Here is a 7,500-nt window from a genome sequence, read left to right as displayed (position 1 = left end):
CGGGACCGTCGGAAAAATCCCATAGACGTAACATTGGATCAAACTTTGTGACCTCATAACTCCGCATCAGAATGTCACACAGACTTCTAACTGGGCTCATTTAACTCAGACTATCAAACTGCCAATGACTGACCACCTTTAAACTTTCTGGCCACGCCCTAGCAACCACTTTTGGACCCTAGAAACCGTCCCATAGACTTCCATTGCAAAAGACTCTCATTGACTTTACATGGGATCAAACTTTGTGAGCTCATAACTCTGCATCAGACTGTCCTAAAGACTAATGGCGGAGCTCATTTAACTCAGTCTAGCCAGCAGCCAATCATTGATGGCCTTTTAACTTTCTAGCCACACCCTAACAACCAGATACTGCACCCTAGCAACTGTCCCATAGACTGCCATTAAATAGGTTCAGACTGATATTGTCATGCTGCAGTGTGATAGAGACATGGGGGTTGTTTTTAACTGTTCATACTGGCAAGAAGCTTGTATACATCATCAGTCTAAGCTGTCAATCAACTCCATAGCAACAAAACAGACTAACCTAGCAACGATATGACACCAGCTATATCTCAGCATCAGAACATCGTAGAGAGGCGGGGGTTGGCTTGTTTGACTCATGCTCGCACACTATCTATCTATCTATTTATCTATCTATCTATCTATCTATCTACATCTTTCTATCTATCTATCTATCTATCTATCTATCTATCTATCTATCTATCTATCTATCTATCTATCTACATCTATCTATCTATCTATCTGTCTGTCTGTCTGTCTGTCTGTCTCTATCTATCTATCTATCTATCTATCTATCTATCTATCTATCTATCTATCTATCTATCTATCTATCTATCTATCTATCTATCTATCTATCTATCTATCTATCTACCTTTATCTTTCTATCTATCTATCTATCTATCTGTCTGTCTGTCTGTCTGTCTGTCTGTCTGTCTCTATCTATCTATCTATCTATCTATCTATTTATCTATCTATCTATCTATCTATCTATCTATCTATCTATCTATCTATCTATCTATCTATCTATCATGCTAACAATATGCTAATTCATGCTAGAATCATGCTAGTAACATGCTAATTCATGCTAAAATCATGCTAGTAACATGCTAATTCATGCTAGAATCATGCTAGCAACATGCTAATTCATGCTAGAATCATGCTAGTAGCATGCTAATTCATGCTAGAATCATGCTAACAACATGCTAATTCATGCTAGAATCATGCTAGTAACATGCTAATTCATGCTAGAATCATGCTAACAACATGCTAATTCATGCTAGAATCATGCTAGTAACATGCTAATTCATGCTAGAATAATGCTAGTAACATGCTAATTTATGCTAGAATCATGCTAGTAACATGCTAATTCATGCTAAAATCATCCTAGTAACATGCTAATTCATGCTAGAATCATGCTAACAACATGCTAATTCATGCTAGAATCATGCTAGTAGCATGCTAATTCATGCTAGAATCATGCTAACAACATGGTAATTTATGCTAGAATCATGCTAGTAACATGCTAATTCATGCTAAAATCATGCTAGTAACATGCTAATTCATGCTAGAATCATGCTAGCAACATGCTATTTCATGCTAGAATCATGCTAGTAGCATGCTAATTCATGCTAGAATCATGCTAACAACATGCTAATTTATGCTAGAATCATGCTAGTAACATGCTAATTCATGCTAAAATCATGCTAGTAACATGCTAATTCATGCTAGAATAATGCTAGTAACATGCTAATTCATGCTAGAATCATGCTAGTAACATGCTAATTCATGCTAGAATCATGCTAACAACATGCTAATTTATGCTAGAATCATGCTAGTAACATGCTAATTCATGCTAAAATCATGCTAGTAACATGCTAATTCATGCTAGAATCATGCTAACAACATGCTAATTCATGCTAGAATCATGCTAGTAACATGCTAATTCATGCTAGAATCATGCTAACAACATGCTAATTCATGCTAGAATCATGCTAGTAACATGCTAATTCATGCTAGAATAATGCTAGTAACATGCTAATTTATGCTAGAATCATGCTAGTAACATGCTAATTCATGCTAAAATCATGCTAGTAACATGCTAATTCATGCTAGAATCATTCTAACAACTTGCTAATTCATGCTAGAATCATGCTAACAAGATGCTAATTCATGCTAGAATCATGCTAGTAGCATGCTAATTCATGCTAGAATCATGCTAACAACATGCTAATTCATGCTAGAATCATGCTAGTAACATGCTAATTAATGCTAGAATCGTGCTAACAACATGCTAATTCATGCTAGAATCATGCTAACAACATGCTAATTCATGCTAGAATCATGCTAATTCATGCTAAAATCATGCTAGTAACATGCTAATTTACGCTAAAATCATGCTAGTAACATGCTAATTCATGCTAAAATCATGTTAAAAACATGCTAATTCATGCTAGAATCATGCTAATAACATGCTAATCTATCTATCTATCTATCTATCTATCTATCTATCTATCTATCTATCTATCTATCTATCTATCTATCTTTTCATAGTTTTAAAAACTGTTTAAACTAAATAAACTATTACCGTCAGGCTTTCACAAGCCAGCCTCAAAGTTTGTTCTCAAACTTTAAGAATCTAGTTATTCTTCTTCTGAGACTAAAAATTAAACTCTATCTCGTCCTAGGCCTTTCAAGCTATGACCATCAAACTTGGGTCAGACCTCCGAACTATTCTGACTCGAGTTGCTATATCTTTTCCGACTGATCCGACTTTCGGTTTTCCGAAAAACGTCCCGGGACCGTCGGAAAAATCCCATAGACGTAACATTGGATCAAACTTTGCGACCTCATAACTCCGCGTCAGAATGTCACACAGACTTCTAACTAGGCTCATTTAACTCAGACCATCAATCTGCCAATGACTGATCACCTTTAAACTTTCTGGCCACGCCCTAGCAACCACTTTTGGACCCTAGAAACCGTCCCATAGACTTCCATTGCAAAAGACTCTCATTGACTTTACATTGGATCAAACTTTGTGAGCTCATAACTCTGCATCAAACTGTCCTACAGACTAATGGCTGAGCTCATTTAACTCAGTCTAGCCAGCAGCCAATCACCGATGGCCTTTTAACTTTCTAGCCACACCCTAACAACCAGATACTGCACCCTAGCAACTGTCCCATAGACTGCCATTAAAGAGGTTCAGACTGATATTGTCATGCTGCAGTGTGATAGAGACATGGGGATTGTTTTTAACTGTTCATACTGGCAAGAAGCTTGTATACATCATCAGTCTTAGCTGTCAATCAACTCCATAGCAACAAAACAGACTAACCTAGCAACGATATGACACCAGCTATATCTCAGCATCAGAACATCGTAGAGAGGCGGGGGTTGGCTTGTTTGACTCATGCTCATACACCATCTATCTATCTATCTATCTATCTATCTATCTATCTATCTATCTATCTATCTATCTATCTACATCTTTCTATCTATCTATCTATCTATCTATCTATCTACCTCTACCTATCTATCTATCTATCTATCTATCTATCTATCTATCTATCTATCTATCTATCTATCTATCTATCTATCTATCTATCTATCTATCTATCTATCTATCCATCATGCTAACAACATGCTAATTCATGCTAGAATCATGCTAGTTACATGCTAATTCATGCTAGAATCATGCTAGTCACATGCTAATTCATGCTAGAATCATGCTAGTCACATGCTAATTCATGCTAGAATCATGCTAATTTATGCTAAAATCATGCTAGTAACATGCTAATCCATGCTAGAATCATGCTAACAACATGCTAATTCATGCTAGATTCATGCTAGTAACATGCTAATTCATACTAGAATCATGCTAGTATCATGCTAATTCATGCTAGAATCATGCTAACAACATGCTAATTCATGCTAGAATCATGCTAATTTATGCTAAAATCATGCTAGTAACATGCTAATCCATGCTAGAATCATGCTAACAACATGCTAATTCATGCTAGATTCATGCTAGTAACATGCTAATTCATGCTAGAATCATGCTAGTATCATGCTAATTCATGCTAGCATCGTGCTAACAACATGCTAATTCATGCTAGCATCGTGCTAACAACATGCTAATTCATGCTAGAATCATGCTAGTAACATGCTAATTCATGCTAGAATCATGCTAACAACATGCTAATTCATGCTAGAATCATGCTAGTAACATGCTAATTCATGTTAGAATCATGCTAACAACATGCTAATTCATGCTAGAATCATGCTAACAACATGCTAGTTCATGCTAGAATCATGCTAACAACATGCTAATTCATGCTAGAATCATGCTAGTGAAATGCTAATTCATGCTAGAATCATGCTAACAACATGCTAAATCATGCTAGTAACATGCTAATTCATGTTAGAATCATGCTAACAACATGCTAATTCATGCTAGAATCATGCTAGTAACATGCTAATTCATGCTAGAAGCATGCTAACAACATGCTAATTTATGCTAGATTCATGCTAGTAGCATGCTAATTCATGCTAGAATCTTGCTAGTAACATGCTAAATCATGCTAGAATCATGCTAACAACATGCTAATTCATGCTAGAATCATGCTAACAACATGCTAATTCATGCTAGAATTGTGCTAATTCATGCTAGAATCATGCTAGTAACATGCTAATTCATGCTAGAATCGTGCTAACAACATGCTAATTCATGTTAAAATCATGCTAACAACATGCTAATTATTGCTAAAATCATGCTGGTAACATGCTAATTCATGCTAAAATCATGCTAACAACATGCTAATTCATGCTAGAATCATGCTAGTAACATGCTAATTCATGCTAAAAGCATGCTAACAACATGCTAAATCATGCAAGAATCATGCTAGTAACATGCTAATTCATGCTAGAATCATGCTAGTAACATGCTAATTCATGCTAGAATCATGCTAACAACGTGCTAATTCATGCTAGAATTATGCTAACAACATGCTAATTCATGCTAAAATCATGCTAGTAACATGCTAATTCATGTTAAAATCATGCTAGGTACATGCTAAATCATGCTAGAATCATGCTAGTAACATGCTAATTCATGCTAGAATCGTGCTAACAACATGCTAATTCATGCTAGAATCATGCGAACAACATGCTAATTCATGCTAGAATCATGCTAGTAACATGCTAATTCATGCTAGAATCATGCTAGTAACATGCTAATTCATGCTAGAATCATGCTAACAACGTGCTAATTCATGCTAGAATTATGCTAACAACATGCTAATTCATGCTAAAATCATGCTAGTAACATGCTAATTCATGTTAAAATCATGCTAGGTACATGCTAAATCATGCTAGAATCATGCTAGTAACATGCTAATTCATGCTAGAATCGTGCTAACAACATGCTAATTCATGCTAGATTCATGCGAACAACATGCTAATTCATGCTAGAATCATGCTAGTAACATGCTAATTTATGCTAAAATCATGCTAACAACATGCTAATTCATGCTAAAATCATGCTAGTAACATGCTAATTCATGCTAGAATCATGCTAACAACATGCTATTTCACGTTAAAATCATGCTAATAACATGCTAATCTATCTATCTATCTCTCTATCTATCTATCTATCTATCTATCTATCTATCTATCTATCTATCTATCTATCTATCTATCTATCTATCTATCTATCTTTTTATACTTTTTAAAACTGTTTAAACTAAATAAACTATTACCGTCAGGCTTTCACAAGCCAGCCTCAAAGTTTGTTCTCAAACTTTAAGAATCTAGTTAGGCTGGCTTGTGTAGCAAGCCAGACTACTGTTATCCTATTAAACTTATTATTATTATTAGGCTGGCTTGTGTAGCAAGCCAGACTACTGTTATCCTATTAAACTTATTAGGCTGGCTTGTGTAGCAAGCCAGACTACTGAAATCCTATTTAAACTTATTATTATATTTTCTTCTTCTGAGACTAAAATTCAAAACTCATCTCCTCCTAGAGCTTTCAAGCTATGACCATCAAACTCGGGTCAGACTTCCGAACTATTCTGACTCGGGTTGCTATGTCTCCTCAGACTGATCCGACTTTCGGTTTTCCGAAAAACGTCCCGGGACCGTCGGAAAAATCCCATAGACTTAACATTGGACCAAACTTTGTGACCTCATAACTCTGCGTCAGACTGTCGCACAGAACTCTAACTGGGCTCATTTAACTCAGACTATCAAACTGCCAATGACTGACCACCTTTAAACTTTCTGGCCACGCCCTAGCAACCACTTTTGGACCCTAGAAACCGTCCCATAGACTTCCATTGCAAAATACTCTCATTGACTTTGCATGGGATCAAACTTTGTGAGCTCATAACTCTGCATCAGACTGTCCTACAGACTAATGATTGAGCTCATTTAACTCAGTCTAGCCAGCAGCCAATCACTGATGTCCTTTTAACTTTCTAGCCACACCCTAACAACCAGATACTGCACCCTAGCAACTGTCCCATAGACTGCCATTAAAGAGGTTCAGACTGATATTGTCATGCTACAGTGTGATAGAGACATGGGGGTTGTTTTTAACTGTTCATACTGGCAAGAAGCTTTGATACATCATCAGTCTAAGCTGTCAATCAACTCCATAGCAACAAAACAGACTAACCTAGCAACGATATAACAGCAGCTATATCTCAGCATCAGAACATCGTAGAGAGGCGGGGGTTGGCTTGTTTGACTCATGCTCGCACACCATCTATCTATCTATCTATCTATCTATCTATCTATCTATCTATCTATCTATCTATCTATCTATCTATCTATCTATCTATCTATCTATCTATCTACTGTTTTAATCTATCTATCTATCTATCTATCTATCTATCTATCTATCTATCTATCTATCTATCTATCTATCTATCTATCTATCTATCTATCTATCTATCTATCTATCTATAAACTGCTTCTATCTATCTATCTATCTATCTATCTATCTATCTATCTATCTATCTATCTATCTATCTATCTATCTATCTATCTATCTATCTATCTATCCATCATGCTAACAACATGCTAATTCATGCTAGAATCATGCTAGTTACATGCTAATTCATGCTAGAATCATGCTAGTCACATGCTAATTCATGCTAGAATCATGCTAGTCACATGCTAATTCATGCTAGAAACATGCTAATTCATGCTAGAATCATGCTAGTTACATGCTAAATCATGTTAGAATCATGCTAACAACATGCTAATTCGTGCTAGAATCATGCTAGTAGCATGCTAATTCATGTTACAATCATGCTAACAACATGCTAATTCATGCTAGAATTATGCTAGGAACATGCTAATTCATGCTAGAATCATGCTAACAACATGCTAATTTAAGCTAGAATCATGCTAGTCACATGCTAATTCATGCTAGAATCATGCTAGTCAAATGCTAATTCATTCTAGAATCAT

Source organism: Danio rerio, chromosome 2 (assembly GCF_049306965.1).
Source record: "Danio rerio strain Tuebingen ecotype United States chromosome 2, GRCz12tu, whole genome shotgun sequence".
NCBI classification, from domain to species: domain Eukaryota; kingdom Metazoa; phylum Chordata; class Actinopteri; order Cypriniformes; family Danionidae; genus Danio; species Danio rerio.
The sequence above is the reverse complement of the archived record's forward strand: the minus strand, read 5'-3'. Positions refer to the sequence as shown.